The sequence below is a fragment of the Elephas maximus genome, chromosome 11 (assembly GCF_024166365.1).
Source record: "Elephas maximus indicus isolate mEleMax1 chromosome 11, mEleMax1 primary haplotype, whole genome shotgun sequence".
NCBI classification, from domain to species: domain Eukaryota; kingdom Metazoa; phylum Chordata; class Mammalia; order Proboscidea; family Elephantidae; genus Elephas; species Elephas maximus.
In genome coordinates this window covers 21,876,548-21,901,857 of record NC_064829.1, presented here as the reverse complement: position 1 = coordinate 21,901,857, position 25,310 = coordinate 21,876,548, and the positions used below count along the sequence as shown (strand labels likewise).

Below are 25,310 nucleotides of genomic sequence, written 5' to 3'. Positions count from 1 at the left end.
TCCACATAATTTTCAAGTTTTCTTCATTCTTTTTTTCTGATTTTTCCTTAAACAAAATTTTATCCAAGTGTTTATCTTCAGTTTCTCTGAACCTGTCTTCTATTGTTTCGAACCTGCTCTTCAGCCCTTCTCTGACACTGTCCATTTCTAAAATCTTTTCATTTGTCTTTTGAATTTCTAATTGTAGTTTTTGTATGACTTCTAGTTGTGAATTTATTTTGGCATCTTTTTCCTGTATTATTTTCCTCGATTTTTCCATTTTTGGTCTCTCTTTTCCATGAATTTTTCTACCTTTTCCATGAATTTGTCTATTTTTTCCTCATTTTTGTCTGCTTTTTGCTTCAACTCTTGGATAGCTCTGAATATTAAAGATTTGAATTATCTATCAGGTAGTTCTAGTGCCTTTTCTTCTACTGGAAAGTCATCTTGTGTTTTATTTTGGATGCCTAGTGGAACCATCCTATTCTGTTTTTTATGTTTTGACATTTTCTGCTGTCTTTGCAACATTTAGTAGTTATTTTCTTAGTTCACTGATTTAGATTTGTTTGTTTCATCCTGCTTTTTTATTTTATTTGGTTATGTCTAAGCCGGTGGGCTGTGTGTTCTTTGTTGTTTGCTTGTCTGTGGGCACTATACATTTCACCTCCATGCCCAATGGGCAGGGGCAGTTACTCAGCTGCAGGTCAGGTCTAGCTGAAGGGGAGGGGCTGAGATGTGTTGTCTGTGGCACATGCTAGGGCCGACATGGCCAGCTTGGAGTCAGTGCAGGACAGGTTCTAGTATGCCATGCCTGTGCAGCTCTTGGGTGTGATGTTCATCGCACAGTGCAGGTAGGCAGGAGAGAGGGAGGAAGTTGTGATATGTGGAGCTAAGATGGGTACAGAAAAGGAGAGAGAAACGGGGCAAAAAAAAAGAGTACTAAGGAAAGTTGCCATTGGAGTGGAGAGATGAGAATCTGAGAAATGGAGAAAAACAAAAAGAAAAAGGGGAAAACGACAAAATAAAAATTAAAAGAACAGAAAAGTCCCCTGGGATCCCACCAGTGCATCTTCAAAGACTGGGGAAATTGCTCACAGGCTGCAGAGTGCAGCCTGGCTAGAAGGGATAGAGATGTCACACAGCACCAGGTATTCAGGAGGCAGGAAAATAAGGTAATTATAGAGAGATGAGAGACTGAGAAATGAAATAATACAAAAAGGAAAAAAAGAGAAAAATAAAAGACAAAGAAATGCCCACAGGGATCCCCCCAACATGGCTGTACAAACTGGGGAAGTGGCTCCTAAGCCCCCACAGTACAGCTTGGCTAGGAGGGGCTCCCAAGTGGAGAAAAGAAAAAGAAAATAAACAAACAGCCAAAACAAAAACAGAACAGAATAAAGGAAAAAAAAGGCCCTCAGAATCCCAGTGTGACAGCCCAGACCATGGAAGCAGTTCCCCAGCCAAGCAGTGCTTCACAGCCTTTCAAGAAGAAGTAAAGATGGCACATGGAGCCAGATGTTCGAGAGAAAGGATGTGAAACAGGTGAGAGGCAGGGAAAAAAACAAAAGAAGTGGAGAAAAGCAACAGCAGCAGCAAAAAAATGGCCCTGAGGAAGCTGGCATGGAGCCAGAGCCTGTGCTTCTGGGCCAAGAGACTGCGGCTGACAGGAGGCGATGGAGGTCAAGTGGGGGGAATAAGTGTGGGGGCCAGAAAAGTGTATAGTGCTGGTTACTGGTACTGTGTCTCCTGCTGGGAGGTCTGTGAAGCTGCTTTCCCATACTCCCCGTCCTCTAGTCTGCGATGTGGGCAGGGCGAATCCAAGCAGCACAGAGCCTGCACTGTCTGGCCAGCCGAGTGACCACAGCCAGCTAGGCAGTGGTGGAGCCTGAGTGAGGGGGGAGAAGGATGGGGGGTGAGGAAGCATATATTGCTGGTTACCGGGTGCTCTGTCTCCTGCTGGGAGCTCCGTGAAGCTGCTTTTCCGTACTCCTATTCTGCCAGTCTCTGACAGGAGTTCAGGATGATGAATCTGTGCTGTGTTAGCTGATTGGGGACCTTCGCATGTATCCCTCCTTGGCCACCGTTCTCTGTCAGTTTCTTATTCCATTCAGTGCTTGACTGAGTTTTTTATCTTCATTTGACCCACAGGGTTCAAGGGTTGATGTTTGTGTTTGTGTCTATTTTACTTAGTTTTTAGGGCCTTTGGTGTAGAGGGATGGTGTGGTGCTTCTGTCTGTAGTACCATGTTGACTCTGCCCACAAATGTCATTTTCCTGGTTCAGGATCCTACCCAGGATCACACATTGCATTTAGTTTTCATGTCTTTTTATTCTCCTTTAATTTGTGGAACTTCCTTGGTGTTTGTCTTTCATGGCCTTGATATTTTTGAAGAGTGCTCACTAGTTCTTTTGGACAGTGACCCACAATTTGGATTTATCTGATGTTTCTTCATGATAAAATCCATGTTGTTAATTTTTCATAATTATACCACAGTATTCATGTTGTGTCCTTCTCTGAGCATCATATCATGAGGTGTACTATGTTGATAGGTCTCATCCTGGTGATGTTATGTTTGATCACTTGGTTAAGGTGGAAACTGCCAGGTTTATCTACTATAAAATTTCTTTTTTCTTCTTGTAGTTAATAAGTATCTTGTGAGGGATCATTTGAGGCTATGTAAATATTCTGTTTTCATTACTCTTTTGCCCAATAATTTTAGCCTCTATCAGTGATTCTTGCCTGTCTAGAATAATTATTACCATGGTGTTGCTAAATGGTGATTTTCTGTTTCATGGGACCAATCCTTGGAGGAGGATATCATGTTTGCTGAAATAGAGAGTCAATGAAAAAGAGGAAAACCTTCGATTAGATAGATTGGCACAGTGGTTGCAACAACGAGCTCAAAACATAGCAAGGATTGTGAGGATGGCACAAGACCAGGCAGTGTTTTGTTCTGTTGTACATAGGGTCACTATGAGTTGGGACCGACTCAATGGCACCTAATAACAGCAACAACACTGATTCCTCATTCTTTGATCATTAGTTTCTGCTTTTATGTTTATTATTTCTTATGTTGTGCTTTCTTTTGGTTTGTTTGAGCTGAGGATTTATTTTGTTTATTTAAATTCTTCCATTTTTAACTGAACAATGTGTTTAATGAGATACATATTCTTCTGACCATAGCTTAAATTGATCTACAGAAAAAAATGTAATCCCAATGAAATCACAGTAGGTTTGTGTGATTTTTCTGGTGGAAATTAACTGAGTCTAAAATTTATAAAGCCTAACATTTTGGGAAAAACACAGAAATAGCCAAGATGATCTGGAAGGACCAAGCCAGATAATTTAAGACACCATGTATCAAAATTACAAAGTTATGGTTATTAAGACAGTGTGGTATTGCCACAAAGATAGACAAAAAGACTGCTATTTGGGTCCAGAAATAGGGGAATTTCTTTGAATGCTGTTTTAATTTATTTGTTTAATGGGTGTTCTACTGGCTAATTTTGATCACAGCTGATCTGTCTCCTAAACAGTGAAAGTAAACATAAGGCAAGTTTATTAAAAAAAAAAAAAAAAGTATGTCATATTAAACCGTTAAAAGGAAAAAAAATTGATATTTTGATATTTTACTGTAGATGATTTCTAAATTAAAAAAAAATTTCCTCGAATGTGAAAGAGGACAGAAGAGCATGGAGTTGGAAAATCAGACAGACATGCCTGAAGTCTCAACTCCACTGCTTTCTTGTTGCTGACTTTTGGCAAATTACTAATTCTCTGAATCTCAGTTTCCCTATTTTTAGGAGGGAAATAATAACATCTCATCAGGGGACTGAGTGAGACAATTTCAATAAAGCAACCGGTGCAGTGCTTTGTGCTCAGTGAATGGATGTTTTCTCTATCTTATTTTGTAAGTTTTAACCAACCAAAACCAAACTCCAACTCATAGCAACTCTATAGGACAGAGTAGAACCACCCCATAGAGTTTCCAAGGAGCAGCTGGTCGATTCCAACTGCTGACCTTTGATTAGCAGCCCAGCCCTTAACCACTGTACCACCAGGCTCCAGTTTTAACCAAGAGGAGAAACAAATAAATAAACAAGTAAACAAATAAATAAATAGATAAATAAAGGAATAAAATTACCAGTCTTCATGGATCACTTTAAATGTGTTAATGTATTTATTCTTTTCACAGCCTTCTGGAGTGTGCATATATAGCTTGCCTAAAGATGCTGGGTGAGTGGCAGCTGAGTTATGATGTGAAGCCAGGTCATCTGATCAAAACCCCACACTCTTGATGACTAGACTATCCTGCCACTTAACCATTAGTTAGATAAAATTAGGGTTGCTATTCATGTGGTTTGCTGTGTATAAGTGATATTCAAAAAGTAACTTTGTAGCTCTGGTAATAAACTTGCATTCCATTTTTGTCTCCTCCTGTTATCCAGCACATTGTGAATGCTGTTCTTGAGCTCCTTCAGTGATTACTGCTCGGACCGTTTCCTGGGACGCTTTTTGAAAGAACCAACATACATCCACTTTACTTAGACATAATCCAAGATTAACAGAGCTGTTGCAGAGCCGACATTCTTGTCTCACTAAGACTGGGTAAGAGTGTACAGATACATTTACTGTTTGCAGATATTATTTGATATCATGACTTGTTCTGAAGTATTTCTGTCTTGTTATAAATTGAAGAATTATGTTGACTAAATAGACACAAGATGGAGGGGCTAAAAATAGGCTACCAGAAAAAAAAAATGCATTGGTATATTGATTGATGTGTTTATTATTAGCTAAGCATATGCTGATATATTTGAAGATACTTTTATTATGTGTATAGATAGTTAACATTTGGTACAAGAGGAATTTCAGGACAAGCATTTTCTTACAAAATATAAGTGCAATGCCATTTTATGAAATCTGTAATTGCTACTATCTATGCTCTTTGTACTGCTACAAAAATCAGTAACTAAAATGGAGAGTCTATCTTCTTGAAATGGGTTATGATGAGAATGTATCTATTACCATTATCTATATGCAAATCCTTCCTTAACTCTGAGCTTCCCTTAATGCACTTCTAGTGCTTATCTTTCCAGCAACCTCAACATTTCCTGTTCTAGTATATTAAATTGCCAGTTGCTATATTTGGGGCTAATAAAAAATCAGAGAATTGAGGGTAGGGAAAAACAGTAAAGTTGAATCAGCTGGCAGAATAGGAGTTGTGCCTGCACTGAGTCTTTGGGGGAGATGAAGTTGAGCAAAGGTGATTGTATGCTCTAGCGGCTTCCATAAGGACAGAAGCTAAAAAGTAAAAATGGGTACTCTGGCTATAACATAAAATTGTCTTGGGTGGACAAATGTTGAGAAATAAAAGTTATCCCAAGATTTTTCTACTTAAGCATACAAGTAATTCTGCACCTCAAAGACCTGAGATTCAAGGGTGAGTCAATACCTCACTGAGACATAAATCAGAAAAATATTGATGATTTAGATGAAGAACTCCCCAAACCAATAAAACCCATTGCCATAGACCTCTTAAAATGCGTATCCATCTACAAAGTATAAACACCTTTTCAAGTTTTTCATGGGCAGTGTAGGGAGGTCATATCCTGATTGTTTCTTCGTGCGTAAGACCTGGCAAATGGAAACCGGGGAGGCTTAAGGTTTGAAAAATCCCCTTGGTCATAGCATGGTGGCTGTGACCATGGGCTTTGGAGATGGATGAGTTTCCCTGTTTGAATACTGACTGCCACCTTTTGGCCATAGCTCCCAGAGTAGCTGTAATGATTAAATGGGCTAAATTGTAAGAGGTGCTTGACGTTATTCAGTCTTGTCATTGCTAGTTGCCATTGAGTGGACTCTGATGCATGGAGATCCTAAAAAATAGCAGTGTTCTATTAATTAATTAAAGTGCTCCATAAATGGGTATTATGTTAAGTAATTGTGCAGATATTTACAAGGGCTTTCATAGGTTCACCAGGGACCGTGATCTTAATTCTGTTTTCGCTATGAGGACTTAAATTTTTTTGTCTGTGAACTCTCCTACTATGTTGAATTTTCCCTAATCTAACCAAATGAACCATAGTTGGTACTGTATTAGTTTTGTGGGGCTGCCATAACATAATACCATAAACTGGTTGGCTTATTTAAGAACAAAAGTTTGTCTCACCGTACTGGAGGCTAGGAGTTCAAATTCAGGGCATCAACAGGGTTATGCTCTCTTTGTCTGCTTCTGGTAGATCTGGCAGCCCCAGGCATTCCTTGGCTTGAAATGCCTCTTCACATGGCTGTCTTCCCTCTCTGCCTGTCTCTCTGTGTCTCTTCTTCTCTTTTATATAGGACACCATTCAGATAACTTAGGACCTGCCATGAAGTAGCCTATTAGACCTCCTGTTAACTGATAACATCTTCGAAGACCCTATTTCCAAACACGGTTATTTTCACAGGTACCAGGGATTATGACTTCAACATTTGGAAGATATAATTCAGTCCCTAAAAGGGAGATACTGCCATATTTTTCTAGAGTAAATTTTTGATTTTTATATCTGGCATGTGTTGTATTTCTGAAGATCACTGATGTTTTAAGTTCTTTCATCTCAAATCTGCCATTTTCTAGCTTCATTGAGGGGTATATTACCTGACTTTTTCTAAATGTCCTCATCTTTAGAATGGAGACAGTAGAATCTCTGTGAGAATTCATGTGAAGATTAAATGATACAATGCACAGTGTGTGACATAATTAATGTATTTTTAGCCACTATTAATATCATTGCTACTTATTATTGTAATGATTTCTCTTAAATACATTTTTATTTATGTCTGACTGTGACTACTGATAAAAAAAAAAAAAAAACTAGTGCCATGCCAGCCATTAATTTGGTGGACTTGCATCAGGATGATTTAAGGAATTTTTATAAATTATTAACATACTGAAAATCACAGGCCACATTTTTAACTTTCAAAAGTATGATTCAACATCATAATTTTGTACCCTTAAAATATAGCATATTTAGTTTAAATATGAATTTTATCTCCTGATATATGATTTTCTCCAAGGACAACTGCTTTTAAATCTTCCTAAATGTGAGCTTTCCCAGAGGAAATTCTATGTCTTGTTAAATTGTTCACTATTTGTTGATTCTTAATATCAGAGTGGCTGCTTCATCCTTAGTCATAATTTTGAACTGGTTGAACCAACTTATTGTGTTTGTAAATTATAAAATAAATATTAAGTTATCAGTATAGCACGACTCTGCATTCCATTCCATTTTATCTTTCTAACTTTGTGTTTGGTCTTATCTCCACTGTTCAGAATGCTTAAGATTTGTTTCCATAATCTAACTCTAATGCCCAATTCTGACTCAAGTTATGTTCACAATAGTACAGTATTGAGTTTGAAATAACCAGTAAATTTTAGGAAACCAAAATTTTTTACATCATCTCTGGTAGGACCTGATATTGACCCTGCAGAGCTTTCTATCAGGACTGATGATAACGTTCTCTACAAATTGTAAAGACTGAAAATAGAGACTTTTTTTTTTTATTATTAATTTTTATTGTGTTTTAAGTGAAAGTTTACAAATCAGGTCAGCCTCTCATACAAAAATTTACATGCACCTTGCCATACACTCCTAATTGCTCTCCCTCTAATGAGATAGTGCAGTTCTTTCCTCCACTCTGTCTTCTCATGTCCATTCGGGTAGCTTCTGGACCCCTCTGTCCTCTCATCTCCCCTCCATACAGGAGATGCCAACACAGTCTCACGTGTCTACTTGATCCAAGAAGCTCGTTCTTCACCAGTCTCATTTTCCATCCCATATTCCAGTCCAATCCCTGTCGGAAGAGTTGGCTTTGGGAATGCTTCCTGTCTTGGGCTAACAGAAGGTCTGCGGACCATGGCCTCCGGGGTCCTTCTAGTCCCAGTCTGACAATTGAGTCTGGTCTTTTTATGAGAATTTGGGGTCTGCATCCTACTGCTCTCCTGTTCCCTCAGGGGTTCTCTGTTTTGTTCCCTGTCAGGGCAGTCATCGGTTATGGCCAGGGACCATCCACCTCTTCTGGCCTCAGGCTGATGTAGTCTCTGGTTTATGTGGTCCTTTTTGTCTCTCAGGCTCGTAATAACCTTGTGTCTTTGGTGATCTTCATTCTTCCTTGCTCCAGATTGGTTAAGAACAATTGATGCATCTTAGATGACCACTTGCTAGTGTTTAAGACCCCAGACGCCACGGATGCAGAATGTTTTCTTAATAGATTTTATTATGCCAGTCGACTTAGATGTCCCCTGAAACCATGGTCTTCAAACCCCTGCCACTGCACGCTGGCCTATGAAGTGTTCAGTTTATTCAGGAAACTTCTTTGCTTTTGGTTTAGTCCAGTTGTGTTGACCTCTCCTGTATTGTGTGTTGTCTTTCCCTTCACCTAAAATAAATTATCTACTATCTAGTTAATACCCCTCTCTCCCTCCTTCCCCCTCTTCTCGTAACCATCAAAGAATATTTTCTTCTCTGTTTAAACTATTTCTGCAATTCCCGTAATAGTGGTCTCACACAATATTTGTCCTTTTGCAACTGACTAGTATCACTCAGCATAATGTCTTCCAGATTTCTCCATGTTATGAAATATTTCATGGATTCATCATTGTTCTTTATCGATGTATAGTATTCCCTTGTGTGAGTATACCATAATTTATTTATCCATTCATCCATTGACAGGCACCTTGATTGCTTCCAACTGTTGCTGTTGTAAACAGTGCTACAGTGAACATGGGTGTGCACATATCTGTTTGTGTAAAGGCTCTTATTTCTCTAGGATATATTCCAAGGAGTGGGATTGCAGGATCGTCTGGTAGTTCCATTTGCAGTTTTCTAAGGAAGTGCCAAATCGATTTCCAAAGTGGTTGTACCATTTTACATTTTTTCTCACCAACAGTGTATAAGTGTGCCAGTCTCTCCACAACCTCTCCAGCATTTATTATTATGTGTTTTTTGGATTAATGCCAGAATTATTGGAGTGAGATGGGATCTCATTGTAGTTTTGGTTTGCATTTCTCTCATGGCTAATGATCGTGAGCATTTCATCATGTATCTGTTGGCGGCCTGAATGTCTTCTTTAGTGAAGTGCCTGTTCATATCCTTTGCCCATTTTTTAATTGGGTTATTTCTCTTTTTGTAGTTGAGTTTTAGCAGAATCATGTAGATTTTAGAGATCAGGTGCTGATTGGAAATATCATAGCTAAAAACTTTTTCCCAGTCTGGGGGTAGTCTTTTTCCTCTTTTGGTGAAGTGTTTGGATGAGCATAGGTGTTTGATTTTCAGGAGCTCCCAGTTATCTAGTTTTTCTTCTGTATTTTTAGTAATGTTTTGTATACTGTTTATGCCATGTATTAGGGCTCCTAACATTGTCCCTATTTTTTCTTCCATGATCTTTATTGTTTTAGACCTTATATTTAGGTCTTTGATCCATTTTGAGTAAGTTTTTGTGCATGATGTGAGGTATGGGTCTTGTTTGATTTTTTTGCAGATGGACATCCAGTTATGCCAGCACCATTTGTTAAAAAAGCTATCTCTTCCCCATTTAACTGACTTTGGGCTTTTGTCAAATGTCAGCTACTCATATGTGGGTGGATTTATGTCTGGATTCTCAATTCTGTTCAATTGGTCTATGTATCTGTTGTTGTACCAGTACCAAGCTGCTTTGAGTATTGTGGTGGTATAATAGGTTCTAAAATCAGGTAGAGTGAGGCTTCCCACTTTGTTCTTTTTCAGTAATGCTTTACTTATTTGGGGTCTCTTGCCCTTCCATATGAAGTTGGTGATTTGTTTCTCCATCTCATTAAAAAATGTCATTGGAATTTGAATCGGAATTGCATTGTATCTATAGATGGCTTTTGGTAAAATAAACATTAAAAAAAATTTTTTTTTTAATCTTCCTATCCATGAGCAAGGTATGTTTTTCCACTTATATAGGTCTCTTTTGGTTTCTGGCAGTAGTGTCTTTTAGTTTTCTTTGTATAGGTCTTTTATGCCTCTGGTGAGATTTATTCCTAAGCATTTTATCTTCTTGGGAGCTACTGTAAATAGTATTGATTTGGTAATTTCCTCTTCAATGTTCTTTTTGTTGGTGTAGACTAATCCAGCTGATTTTTGTATGTTTATCTTGTATCCTGATACTCTGATAAACTCTTCTATTAGTTTCAGTAGTTTTTTTGAGGATTCCTTAGGGTTTTCTGTGTATAATATCATCTGCCAACAGAGATACTTTTACTTCTTCCTTACCAGTCTGGATGCCCTTTATTTCTTTATCTAGCCTAATTGCTCTGGCTAGGACCTCCAGCACAATGTTGAATAAGAGGGGTGGTAAGAGGCATCCTCGTCTGGTTCCTGTTCTCAAGGGGAATGCTTTCAGAATCTCTCCGTTTAGGATGATGTTGGTTGTTGGCTTTGCATAAATGCCCGTTATTTTGTTGAGGAATTTTCCTTCTATTCCTATTTTGCTGGGAGTTTTTATCATGAATGGGTGTTGAACTTTGTCAAATGCCTTTTCTGCATCAATTTATAAAATCATGTGGTTCTTGCCTTTTGTTTTGTTTATATGATGGATTACATTAATTGTTTTTCTAATGTTGAACCATCCCTGCATACCTGGTATGAATCTCACTTGGTCATGGTGAATTATTTTTTGATATGTTGTTGGATTGTTTTGGCTAGAATGTTGTGGAGAATTTTTGCATCTAAGTTCACAAGGCATTCACAAGGGATAGAGGTCCATAATTTTCTTTTTTTTGTGGTGTCTTTACCTGGTTTTGGCATCAGGGATTTGCTGGCTTCATAGAATGAGTTAGGGAGTATTCCGTCCTTTTCTATGTTCTGAAATATCTTTAGTAGTAGTGGTGTTAGCTCTTCTCTGAAAGTCTGGTAGCACTCTGGAGTGAAGCCGTTAGGGCTAGTGCTTTTTTTTTTTGTTGTTTCGGGGAATTTTTTGATTACCTTTTCAGTCTCTTTTTTTGTTATGGGTGTATTTAGTTGTTCTACCTCTGTTTGTGTTAGTTTAGGTAGGTAGTGTGTTTCTAGGGATTCATCCATTTCTTCTGGGTTTTTGAATCTGTTAGACTACATTTTTCCATAGTAATCTGATACGGTTCTTTTAGTTTCAGTTGGGTTTGTTGTGATGTCGGCCATCTCATTTCTTATTCAGGTTATTTGTTTCTTTTTCTGGTTTTCTTTTGTCACTCTGGCCAATGGTTTATCAATTCTGTTAATTTTTTCAAAGAACCAGCTTTTGTGTTGTTAACTCTTTCAATTGTTTTTCTGTTCTCTAATTCATTTAATTCTGCTCTGATTTTTATTATTTGCTTTCTTCTTGTGCCTGAGGGTTTCTTTTGTCACTCTCTATTTGTTCAAGTTGTAGGGATAATTCTTTGATTTTGGGCCTTTCTCCTTTTTGGATGTGTGCATTTATTGATATAAATTTACCTCTGAGCACTGCTTTTGCTGTGTCCCAAAGGATCTGATAGGAAGTGTTTTCATTCTCATTGGATTCTGTGAATTTCTTTATTCCCTCCTTAATGTATTCTGTAACCCAGTCTTTTTTGAGCAGGGTATTGTTTAGTTTCCAAGTATTTGATTTCTTTTACTTGGTTTTTGTGTTATTGATTTCTACTTTTATGGTCTTATGGTCAGAGAAGATGCTTTGTAATATTTTGATATTTTGGATTCTGCAAAGGCTTGCTTTATGACCTAATATGTGGCATATTCTAGAGAATGTTCCATGTGCACTAGAAAAGAAAGTATACTTTTCAGCTGTTGAGTGGAGAGTCCTGTATGTGTCTATGAGGTCAAGTTGGTTGATTGTGGCGTTTGTATCTTCTGTGTCTCTGTTGAGCTTCTTACTGGATGTTCTGTGCTTCTCTGAAGGTGATGTATTGAACTCTCCTACTGTAATTGTGGAGCTGTCTATATCACTTTTCAATGCTGATAGAGTTTGTTTTGTGTATCTTGAAGCCCTGTCATTGGGTGCATAAATATTTAATATGGTTGTATCTTCCTGGTAAATTGTCCCTTTTATCATTATAAAGGGACCTTCTTTATCCTTTGTGGTAGATTTAACTCTAAATTCTATTTTGTCAGAAATTAATATTGCCACTCCTGCTCTTTTTTGATTGTTTTTTGTTTGATTTTTTTTTCCTTTGAGTTTTAGTTTGTGTCTCTAAGTCTAAGGTATGTCTCTTGTAGGCAGCATGTAGTTGGATTATGATTGTCTTATCCAGTCTGCAATTCTCTGTCTCTTTATTGGTGCATTTAATCCATTTACATTCAGCGTAATTATAGATAGGGTCGCTATGAGTCGGAATTGACTCGAAGGCACTGGGCTTGGTTTTGGTTTATGAGTTTAGTGCTGTTGTTTTGATGCCTTTTTTTTTTTTTTTATGTGTTGTTGACTATTTCATTTTTCCACTTATTTTTTATGCTGGGAAGTTTTTCTTTGTAAATTGTGTGTTCCTCTTTTTCTTTGTAGTTCAATTTGTTTTTGCTGAGTCTTTATGTATATCTTGGTTTTTATTTTGAAGTATGGGATTGTTAGTTTTCTTTTTCATTACCTTAATATTTTCCCCTATTTTTTTAAGTATAAACCTAACTTGTATCTCCCTATATCGCCTTGATTTCTTCTCCAGATAGATGATCTGTGCCTCCTGTATTTAGTCCCTCTTTATTGATTATTGTCATCTTTTACATAATGACGTCAGTCCTTACCTGTTTTGAGCTTTTTTTCTTTTAGTCTTATTTTATTTTTGTGATTTCGCTATCTGAGTTGATATGAGGATGCTCTGTTCTGTGTCCTTGCATTGATATCTGATATTATTGATTTTCTGACCAACGAATTTCCTTTAGTAATTCCTGTAGCTTTGGTTTGGCTTTTGCAAATTCTCTAAGCTTGTGTTATCTGTAAACGGCTCAATTTCGTCTGTATGTTTTAGAGAGAGTTTTGCTGGATATATGATTCTTGGCTGGCAATTTTTCTCCTTCAGTGCTCTATATATGTCATTCCATTGCCTTCTTGCATGCATGGTTTCTGCCAAGTAGTCCAAACTTATTGATTCTCCTTTGTAGGTATCTTTTTGTTTATCCCTGGCTGCTTTTAAATTTTTCTCTTTATCTTTGGTTTTGGCAAGTTTAATGATAATATGTCTTGGTGATTTTCTTTTGGGATCTACCTTGTATGATCTTCGATGAGCATCTTGGATAGATATCCTGTCATCTTTTATGCTGTCAGGGAAATTTTCTGCCAAAAAATCTTCAGTAATTCTCTCTGCATTTTCTGTTATCCCTTCCTGTTCAGGAATTCCAATCACACGCAAGTTATTCTCCTTGATAGAGTCCCACATGATTCTTAGGGTTTCTTCATTTTTTTTTTAATTCTTTTATCTGATTTTTCTTCAAATATATTGGGTCTAATTCCCTCATCCTCCAACTTCCCAATCCTGCATTCATATCCTCAGTTCTGGTTGGCTGACTCCCTATTGAGTTATCTAGTTCTGTAATTTTATTGTTAATCTTATGAATTTCTGAATGCCTTCTCTCTCTGGATTCTTGCAGCTTGTTAAATTTTTCATTGTGTTCCTGAATAATCTTTTTAATTTCTTAACTGCTTTATCAGTGTGTTCTTTGGCTTTTTCTGTACATTGCCTGATTTTATTTCTGATGTCTTGAGGCATTCTGTATATCAGTGTTTTGTATTCTACATCTCGCAATTCCAGGGATGTATCTTCATCTGGGAGAGATCTTGATTCTCTGTTTTGTGGGGTTTGTTGAAGTGGTCATGGTCTGCTTCTTTATGAGTTTTGATATCGACTGCTGTCTCCAAGCCATCTATAAGTTATTGTAATAATTTATTTTTTATTTGCTCACTGAGTACTATCATCTTCTTTTGTTTCAATATACCCAGATAGGCTACTAGAGTGTGCTAACTTGATTATTGGAGCCTTTGAAGCACTATTGTCCTGTTACCAGATGGTTAGAGCTGTTACCAGGTATATGAGCCTATGAGTCATTCACTATTCTTGAATAGAATCAGCTCAGGTCTCCTGATAAGTCGGTCACCTAGCGTGTGGAATAGGCTCTCACCTACTATCTTAGAGGAGTAGCAGTGATGGTTGTATGCACTGGTTTCTGGTAGTGGCAGTAGGTCACACTCTGAGGAGTGCAGGGTGCTGACAGCCTTCCCCCAAGCGCCTGTGAGGAAGGAGCGTCTCTGTTCTCTAGAGTGCTTTAGTGGGTGAACCCTATACCTGTACCTTATGCACCCAATGCTTGTACCTGTTAAGACTGGTAGGTACCACTATCCTCAGACTCCTTTAGCAGGTGGCTAGGTGGTATGGATGGAGCCTCAGCCCTCAGGTCCCTCCTGTGGGTAGGTGAGGGCTCTGTTTAATAGGTAGAATGGTATCAAACCTCCACAACCTGCCTCTCCACTGCTCATCTGAAACAATTACAGTTAGACTTCTAAGAGATTTGCCTTTGCATTGTAATAGCCACCTGGTTCCATGTAGGGGTGAAAGCCAAAGTCTGTGGATCTCTTATGCCTGGACTGGAGCTGCTTCTGCTCTGCTCTTCCAGTTTAGGGAAGTCGGGAAAGCATTTTTCCCCTGTTTATTAATTTGCTACTTCTCCCAGGCCAGGAGAATGGGTCAGAAAAAGCAGGGCACTTCTATCTCAGGCCCAGGGAATTCGAATGTTAATGAAGCTGGCTGGGGCAGGGAGGGAAGGGATCAGATAGATAGGAGGGAGTAGCATGGTAAAATAGACAAAATCACTTAAATTGTGTCTATAGTGCTGTTTTATCTCAGATTCTGGAGGCGTGTGTAGCCTGTGTGTGCTGGCTGGGTTCCCACCGAGATTGCCCCAGGGGATTAGGGTCGCGTCCCGTGCTTGCCGTGTCTCAGGAAACTACCATCAGCCCCACCGCATTTGTGCCAAAGAACGGCACCAAGGAATTGAAGCTGAGTCACTGCGTGGGCTTGGCAACTAGTCACTGCTTCTGCGTGGTCTCTCCCTCCCCTGTCACTCAGGTCAGTGTGTAGCTTGTATGCACTGGCTGGGTCCCCGCCGAGATTGCCCCAGAGGGTTAGGGCTGCGTTGCGTGCTTGCCATGTCTCAGGAAACCACCATCAACCCCACCACATTCATGCCAAAGAACTGCTCCAAGGAATTGGAGTTGAGGCAGTGCGCTGGCTCGGCAACTAGCCACTGCTTCTGCACAGTCTCTCACTCCCCTGTCACTCATGTCGATTCCTTAGTTCTGTGTTTGATGGTCAGAGTTCGTAGATTGTTATATATGTATTCGATTCACTTGATTTTTTGGGTCTTGTTGCAAGACAGTTCAGTGGAAGCTTCTGCCTAGTCAGCCATCTAGGCCCCACCTCCTAGAAATAGAGACTTTTAAAGTTTATTTTTAGATCTGATTTTCATTTAAGGAGCCAAGGTGGTGCAGTGGTTGAAGAGCTTGACTGCTAACGAAAAACTCAGTGGTTCAAACCCATGAGCCTCTACGCTAGAAAGAGATGTGGCATTCTGCTCCTGTAAAGATTTATAGCCTTGGAAATCCTCTGGGGGCAGTTCTACTCTGTCCTGCAGGGTCAGTATGAGTTAAAATCGACTTGACAGTAGTGGGTTTGATTTTGATGTCCCTTCATTTTATTTTTTTTCTCATTTCAAAAAATGAAAAGTATACTTGTCAAAACATATTAAAATAAGTAAATTAATTGTATTATATGAACAAGCAAGAATAGGAACAGTAGGCCAAATCTTTCAATATGCATCGAGAGATTAATGGCTTATTCAGCATTAACCAATAAAAGTTTTCAGTAGAGCTAATTTACATTTTTGTGTCATGTGGGCCTAAACCAGATGTGACAGTAACAATGTAAATTATTTTATTAAAACACAAGTAAGTATACCATAAGAAAGGAGCACTGATGGTGCAGTGATTAAGCGCTAGGTTGCTAACTGAAATGTTGGTAGTTCAAGCCCACCAGCCACTCAGAGAAGATAGATGTAGCAGTCTGCTTCCATAAAGATTTACAGCCTTGGAAACCATGTAGGGCAGTTCTACTCTGTCGTATAGGGTTGCTATGAGTAGGAATTGACTTGATGGCGATGGGTTTGGTTTTGGGTTTATACCACAAGATCTTTCAGAATGAACGATGAGCAAATTGTATAACTTCTTTTATTAGCCACCTACAGTATATAAATAAAAGTCCTCATCTTAGCATTATATACAAAAATATGAAACTGCCTTTGTTAAAAAGGGAGCAAAAATTTAAAACCACTTAATCTTCTTGTTATTAGGTGCCGTTGAGTTGGTTCTGACTCATAGCAACCCTGTGTGCGACAGAATGAAACACGGCCCAGTCCTGCACTGCCTTCATGATCGATGTTATGCTTGTGCCCATTGTTGCAGCCACTGTGTCAGTTCATCTCATTGAGGGTCTTCTTTTTCGCTGACCCTCTACTTTACTAAGCATGATGTCCTCTTCCAGGGACTGATCCCTCCTGATAACATGTCCAAAGTATGTGAGACAAAGTCTCGCCATCCTTGCTTCTAAGGAGCGCTCTGGTTGTATTTCTTCTACAACAGATTTGTTTGTTCGTTTTGGCAGTCCGTGGTATATTCAATATTCTTCACCAACACGATAATTCAAAGGCATGAATTCTTCTTAGGTCTTCCTTATTTAGTGTCCAGCTTTCCCATGTGTGTGAGGTGTTGGAAAACACCATGGCTTGGGTTGGGCATACCTTAGTCCTTAAAGTGATGTCTTTGTTTTTTAACACCTTAACGCTTTTGCAGCAGATTTGCCCAATGCAACGCATTTTTGATTTCTTAACTGCTGCTTCCATGGGTTTTGATTGTTCATCAAAGTGAAATGAAATCCCTAACAGCATCATTATTTTTCCCATTTATCATGGTGTTTATTGGTCCAGTTGTGAGGAAAAGCTCAGTATCATCTTACTAGTGTAAAATACTTTTTAATTTTTCAAAAGATCTTTTGGAAGTGTTTATCAAACATTTACTGCAATTTTATTTCTATTCTTGAACATAATGTTTTACAGTCCAAAAACTTAAATAACACATCCAATAAAAAAAAACTCACTGACTATGGTATGTAATCATAGCAATTATAATAGAAGTCATATCAAGTTTAGGGGCTCTACTTCTGTGACCCCAGTGTTACTATTTCTGGAAACGCCCCATCGCTAAAGCAGGTGATCAAAGGAGAGTATCACTTTTGGACCCTATTAAATTATCAGCTATTGCATTTTGTGTTTTTCGTAATTCAGTGGAATGGAATTTATTTATTTGATGTTCACCACATGCCAGAAACTTTATCTTTTCATACAATTCTGGAGGTAACCTTGTGGCACAAGTACAACTATTCCTTTTTTCACCTATGGGTATAATGAGGTTCAAGAAGCCAAGTAGCTTAATAAGTAAATAAGAAACTAAGAAAATAAGTAAGCAAAGTCACACCGCTTGGAAGTGTAGAGAGAGAGCTAGAGGTTGATTCCAGGTCAGTTTAATTTCAAAGCTGTGTTTTATTTTACCATGCTTTGCATTGACTATTCTTTCCTATGGTCTTTGAGGAAAAAATTGCCTCTCAAGTTAGATCTCTTGTTTTTAAAGACTAATAGGATTATGCACTGTCAAGTCATTTAAAAAAAAAAGAAAGAAAGAAATTTCTAGACAGTCTCCTCTATTTGTTGTATAATCTCTGAGAACTCTTTATTGTTTCTTGGGAAGAACAGGGGTAAGGTAAAGGTGGGTTTGTAGAAGCTTCAGGTGTTTGACTGTACACTTTTATCGTACCCCAGCACTGTTCCTCGAAAAAAGCATTCTATTACCTCTCAGATGTTCTGGTATTGACATGGGTGGTTAATGAGAAGTTAAAATCTGGCATAATTGCTGTGGCCTTTCATTAGGTCATTGCCTGGTCATTTTTGATATTGTTTATTATGGTGTCTATTGATAATCCAATTGTTTTGTTTCATTAACTTAAGTTGTGGTGGGAATTCTTCAGACAAAAAGCTCTTAGTACCTCCAGTGTTTTTTTATTTTCCAAAGTGCATAATGTATTATTAACATCTAGTCTACTTTCTTAATCTCATTTGCTTAATAAGAACACTGATACTTTTTCCTTTATGCACATTTTCTTTATTTATTTGACTTTTAAACTCTTGTCCTTAAATCATACGGATATGTTACCGGTAATTGATAATTCTTAGCATGAAATGAAAGACATAGAATTTCATGTAGGTCTGAAATTAGCTAGATTATATTTATGGAACATTTAAGTGCTCCATAATTCTTAAATGATATTGCAACTTTGTACTAAACATTCTAGAGATTCTTCTAAAAAGTTGTTTCATGTGTAATCTCTTATATAGGCTTGCTTTTATAGTGGAGTTTTAAGGAAATCTTATTTTAGTGAATTTTCTTCTTCTGTTCTTTTACAAAAGTCAATTTTATCTAGTAATAGCAAAATGTTTAGTCTATTTCTTGGCAGGTTTACTAAAAGAGATCTACTTAGGTGTGCTGAAATACTGACAGTATAATTCATCATGTCGAAGAATTAGGGATGGTTGTCAGGCAAAGAAGAATGGGCACGCAAATATTTTACAGTTTATTATATTCAGCCTAAGACTAAATCTGTGTGAGAAAAAGTTCTGGGCTCAGTGTCAAAGGACTACGTGGCTAACTGATTTTAGGTGCTTACTGTCTTGGCCTCTTGATCTTTCTAATTGTTTTCCCTTGGGGATGAAAAAAAGATAATAATATCTCACTGGGTTGTCATGGGGATTAAATTACATTTGTGGAAGTGCTTTGTGAACTTTAATGAAAATGCTTTGTGAACTCTAATAAAAATGGCACATGTGAATGTTGCTATTACTAGCAGTGTAACATGGGTACATTTATTATAAGAATTTTAAGCGCCTGTGTGTCACAGTCTTTTAAACTTTTTAATTTAAAGAATTCCCATGTTAAACATTTTCAGTAGACGTGAGAGCACATTTATATAAAATCGTTACTGTTATTTACTGTGTCAGAGTACATTTCCTTTCATTTTGTGTGCGGTGATTTGTGTTCCTTTCATTGGCAGAACTTGTACATTCTGGTTAAGTACATATTGACCTCCAATATTTTATTTTTGCTAAATGTTAAATCCACGTAGGCTTATTGTGTCTTGAACATTCAGAATTCCTTGGCGTTGCTGTCAAGGAAATTTTTAGCAAGTTTCTATAATTTTAGCAGTTCTGATGAGGTCAATTAAAATTATATGTATTTCATAGTATAGTTGGAAACTGGAGTAGCTGATTATGTAATCAGGAAAGACAGAGAATTTATAAGAGGGATGTATTTCTTGACACCAGCAGAAAGCTTTCAGGTGTCCATGAGAGCTTGGTCCTGACTTATTAAGGTAGATGACGCTTTTGGGGTCAAAACCCAGTTCTGAGTCCAAAGTCAGAGCTCTTTAAAAAAACCAAACCAAACCCAACCCGTTGCCATTGAGTCAATTCCGACTCATAGCGACCCTATAGGACAGAGTAGAACAGCCCCGTAGAGCTTCCAAGGAGCACCTGGCGGATTTGAACTGCTGACCTTTAGGTTAGCAGCCATAGTACTTAACCACTGTGCCACCAGGATTTCCCAGAGCTCTCTAGCACTTCATAAATGGAGCCCTGGTGATGCAGTGGTTAAGTAATACGGCTGCTAGCCGAAAAGGTCAGTGGTTCAAATCCACCAGCTGCTCCTTGAAAACCCTGTGGGGCAGTTCTACTCTGTCCTCTAGGGTCACTGTGTGTCAGAATTGACTCGATGGCAATGGGTTTGATTTTGTTTTTTCTTGTATATTATAAAAGAAATCATTGATCTGCCGGGCATTAAAAGACTATTTTGTTCTCATCATATGGACACCTAGTCTCAGTGCTATATAAATTGTAAACAGCATGTACCTGATCAAGCAAGATACTTTTGAAGCTCTACTACACTGTTTAGGCCTTGCATATCTAATAAACGTCCTTCTTAATGGCCTGTCTGGTACCTTTGTGACATGTAAAATGACTCATAGATGACTTCATACAGTAAATAGTCTCCTTCTGTAATAGAATCTGAAATTATTCTTCTCAATCTCTGTTATAAAACAAACAGCTCCTTGCTCTAAGTTTACTTTGCATCTTAGTCAGCTACTGTTGTCCTTATTATCCTGTCTTATAATGGAAAGGAGCCCTGGGGGCATAGTGGTTAAGAGCTCAGCTGCTAACCAAAAGGCCAGCAGTTCGAATCTACCAGCCACTCCTTGGAAAGCCTATGTGGATAGTTCTATTCTTTCCTATAGGGTCACTGTAAGTCATAAATGACTTGATGGCATCGGGTTTGGTTTGCTTTTATGATGGGTAACTCATTTGTTGGGAATGCATCAGTTTACCCTTTAATTGTGAGACTCTTGAGGGACCATCTATGGCCTATTCATCAGTATGTCCTTGGTTTCAGTTGCAATATCTGAAAAATAATAGCCACTCAATAAATATTTAGGTAATGAAAGATTGAAGGATAAAAATAACGCCCCAGGGTCACACAACAAGTCAATGATAGAATTGACAATAAAGGGCTTATTTATTTTCCCCATCTACTGGCACATTCTAGAATTCATTTCTCTACTCAGAAAGTAGTTATTGAACATATACTATGTGCTCCACACTTTTCTAGATGTTGGAGATATATCAATAAGCAAAACAAAATTCCTATGTTTACGGAATTGACTTGATGGCACTGGGTTTTTGGGTTAAGGAACTTATGTTCTATCTGATAAAAGTGCGCCTGGTCAAACTTCTGAATACTGTAAAAATAAAAATATAATTTTTTGTGAAATTATTTATGATAATAATTCAAAAGCAATTACCTTAAAATGGAAAATAAATGTAAAGTTTCATGAAATACTCAAAGGTTTATGAATTGATACTGATTGGACTTTTTTTTTTAATGGGTGCTAAAAATATAGTGATTAAATTTCTCCTTAACATCTACTATTTTAAGTAATTCAACAGGGAGGTAAAACTATGCATCTCTTCATAGTTTTTAACTCTCTTTTTAAATATGGTGCTATTACAAATGCCAGTAATATATGAATTTTTTTTGCTTTTTTTGTGCATTAGGTGAAAGTTTACAAAGCAAATTAGTTTCCCATTTGATGGTTGTACATAAAGTGTTTCGTGACCTTGGTGTCGTTCCCCACAATGTGTCAGCACTCTTCTTGCTTTTGCCCTGGGTTCCCCATTCTCTTTCGTCCTGCTTTTCTACCCCCTCCTGCCTTCTCATCTTTGCTTTTGGCCAGATACTGCCCTTTTGATTGTGTGTAATTGATGGTCCTAAGTAGGATGTTCCTCTTGGGTGTTATTGTTTATCTTATGGGCTTGTCTAACTGGCTGGGAGGTGGTCTTTGGGAATGGCCTCGGTTCCAGGTCAGAAGGGTGTTTTAGGGCCAGAGTCTCAGAGGTTCCTCCAGTCTCTGTCAAACCAGTAAGTCTGTTTTTTTTTTTTTATGGATTTGATATTTTGTTCTATAATTTTCTTCTGCTACATCCAGGACCCTCTGCTGTGATCCCAGTCAACTAATAATTTTTTTTTTTTTTTTAAATCACTGAAGTGAAGGGAAATACTGAGACAAAAGGGGGAAAATACCAGTGAGCAAGGAGGGAGGCAAAGGACCAGTTTAAAACAGAATGTCTGAACAGCTTGCCATTTTAGCTGTTGAAGAATAAGTTAAACATGCGCGCACACACACACACACACACACACACAACTAAGATGGCATCAATATAAGAAAAAGTAGCAAGGACTTGAATACTCCAATACTGCCAGTAATGCTGTCAGTGATATTTATGTGAATATGGTCAGTGTTTCGTTTTTGTTTTGGGGGGGGATGATTGACTGGCTGAAAAACAGAGCCCTGGTGGTACAGTGGTTAACAGAAAGTTCAGCAAACCTACCAGTGGCTCCAAGGGAGAAAGATGTGGCAGTCAGCTTCTGTAAAGATTATAGCCTGCAAAGCCCTATAGGTCAATTCTGCTCTGTACTATAGGGTTGTAATGAGTTGAAATTGGCTGGATGGCAGTGGGTTTGTTTTTTGGTTGGTTGGCTGACTGATGACTCTTATTTATTACCTAGAATTGAAAATCAGGTTCTGCCGTGGATTGAATTGTGTCCCTGTGGATGTAATCCCATTTGGGAGCAGAACTTTCTTTGTTACATTTATGAGACCATATCAGTGTCGGGCCAATCACTTTTGAGATATAAAAGAGCAGATTAGGCACAGAAGCATGGAAGGACAAACGGAGGAAAGATAGATGCCACCTGGAGATCTCAAAAAAAACGCCAAAAAGAAAGGTAGAGAAGTGAAACAAGGAGTTTCAGCCAGTGTGGAAAGAGAGACTTCTCTCAGAGCCCACACCCTGAATTTTGACTTCTAGCCTCCTAAACTGTGAGAAATTAAGTTGCTGTCCATTAAAGCCACTCTCTAGTGGTATTTCTGTTATAGTAGGACTCAGAAACTAAGACAGCTCCTAGCACACAGCTCTCAATATTTGTGCAATTTTTAGAGAATACCGGAGCTAAAACATTTCTCTATAAAATGTTGAGCATTTGTCAACTGTATAACAATCTTTTTTAAAATTATGAACTATAATAGCTTAAAAAATACAAATAGTGTCAGCTCTTGGACTCTCAATTTATTAAATACCAAACTACTAGTTTTGTTCTTTTTACATACAATAATGCTAACATGATTTAGATTGGATTCTTGTCCTTAGGAGCTTACTTACAGTCTAATAGGAGAAAAAAATAATTGACCCTCAAGGACAAGAAACTAGAAGCTTTGTTTATCTAAGCTCCTTGGCTTAATAGATACCCATATCAACTGTTAATATAAAAACTCATTTGAAGTAGAATAGATGTTAGGATTTGAATTAGCCATTGACCCAGCCTCTTACATAAGATTAGATGTCATAGAATCATTTTGTTTTGTGGAACAGAAGCTCTTTCTAGCTAGCTACAGAGATGACTCATGACTATTTATGTAGAAAGTTATAGGAGTTTAGCCTGGCCTCCTCAATGGCCATTAATTCCTTTAGCTTAGAGTGTCTAACTGGCCCACCTTGAATTAATTATTCACTCACTGTCCAGTAAGTAGTAGTTAGAAGAATGGATTATATGGGGGCATTTATAAGCTTCTTCTTGTGCCAGTGGCCATAAAAGTCACCGAAGAATGGGGTGTGGAGACTGGGAAGGCAATGTTGGCACCTGTATTGTAATCATCAAATCACGGCATGTAAATAGTGATTATAGGCATTTTGGCATTTGTGGTTTGTTTTTGGTACTTCTTATGTGATACATCAAAACCTTGTATTTTGATATATCAATTTGTGCCCTAAATGGTGATAGAAACCAACCAATAGTCTTATGCCTCCAGGTTAGAAATGTCACAAATGATTTATAGTATATTTAATATGCACAATTTAAATACCTGAAGGTGATAAATTGCTAATAGAAGTTTTAATTTAAAAGTGCAATGGCATTCACACTTTTTCTAACACAAGTCACAGCTTTTCAGTTCTGTGACATTGCTGATTGCCTCCTTTAAAGAACATTCTGCACCAAAAATTGTAGGATATTTAGATCCTGAGGACTTAAAAAAGGATATGCGTAATTTCGCTTTTCTTTTTTTCACATTCTCAGGTTTAGTGTATAAGCTTTGATGTGCAGACCTTGCAATGCCTTGGAGCTAGTCATGTTGCTCAGAAAGAGGGCTTTGTTTCCTCCATCAGTTCCTTCCCATGTTTCCGTCTTTAACCAGACGTGGGAAAGTGTACGACTTCCCATTTCAGTGCCAACAGTCTGAAGTTTCAACTAAACTCGTTCCCCAAAAATTCAAGTCCAACTAAAATGAGCTAAGTGGTGTGATGAGATTGCTACCCCCTCCTTATTATGAGCTATTAAAGTATTTATTCACCAATTTGTATTTCTTTTATTGTGCAAAGCACTGAGCTAATTAATGGGGGCCTAGTATTGACCTTTTACTTGGGTTCACAGTCAACACCCATGGAAGAGCAGTTAAGAAATAAAATGATGCATTACATTAGGCAAATCTCCTGCAAAAAATCTTTTTAAAGTGTTAAAAAGCGAAGATGTCACCTTGAAGACTAAGTGTGCCTGACCCAAACCATGGGGTTTTCAGTTGCCTTATATGCATGCGAAAGCTGGACGGTAAATAAGGAAGACAGAAGAAAAATTGACACCTTTGAATGTGGTATTGGCAAAGAATGTTGAATATACCATGGACCGCCCAAAAGAATGAAGAAATCTGCCTTGGAAGAAGTACAGCCAGAATGCTCCTTAGAAGAAAGGATGGCAAGACTAAGTCTCACTTTGGATATGTTATCAGGAAGGATCAGTCCCTGGAGTAAGCCATCATGCTTGGTAAAGTAGAGAGTCAGCCAAAAAGAGAAGACCCTCAATATGATGGATTGACACAGTGGCTGCAACATGAGCTCAAGCATAGCAAGGATTGTGAGAATGTCATCGGACTGGACAGTGTTTTGTTCTGTTGTACACAGGGTCACTAAGAGTCAGAACCAACTCGATAGCACCTAACAACAACAGTGGTGACCTTAATTCTTCCCCTCCTGCATCGGCTAGTGTTGTGGGAGACAGTGTCTGGTAAAAAACAGCTTTATTAGTTGGTAAAATTTCCCAATGGTTTCTACCCATTCTTTGAGATGGCTTTGAAGCCAATCACATAAAAATGATTGTTTCTATTCTGGGCATTCTCATCCATAAGGTATTTGACCCTAATATGCTAACTTTTAATTTTTTTGGTAGGTCAACTGATTTTTGGTTTTGAGGAATTAACTGCTCACTATTTTATGGTGTCTTTTGTACCCATTTGGTCTATAATGCATATTCTTTTTTTTTCCTTTTTTTTTAATTGAATTTTAGATGAAGGTTTACAGAACAAACCAGTTTCTCATCAAACAGTAAACACATTGTTGTATGACAGTGGTTAACACTCTCCTTTCTCAAACCTGGATTCCCTATTACCAGCTGTCCTATTCTCTCCTGACTGCGAGTCCCTGCCCCAGGGCCGGTGCGCCTCTTGAGTCTTGAATTGTTCCATGGGACTGTTCAATATTTGGCTGAAGGGTGAACCTCTGGAGTGGCTCATTACTGAGCTGAAAGGGTGTCCAAGGACCATACTGTCAGGGTTTCTCCAGTCTCTGTCCAAC

At 38.1% G+C, this 25,310-nt stretch overlaps 1 protein-coding gene across 16 annotated transcripts in view; it reads left to right on the top strand.

Annotated features, from left to right (window-relative positions):
• DLGAP1 (DLG associated protein 1) overlaps positions 1-25,310 on the top strand; it is a 1,139,806-nt gene that overhangs the window by 144,332 nt on the left and 970,164 nt on the right. For all 16 annotated transcript variants that reach the window (XM_049901313.1, XM_049901319.1, XM_049901317.1 and 13 more), the window contains one exon: positions 4,428-4,587. The gene's annotated coding sequence lies outside the window, so the exon portion shown is untranslated. The remainder of the gene's footprint in view (positions 1-4,427; positions 4,588-25,310) is intronic.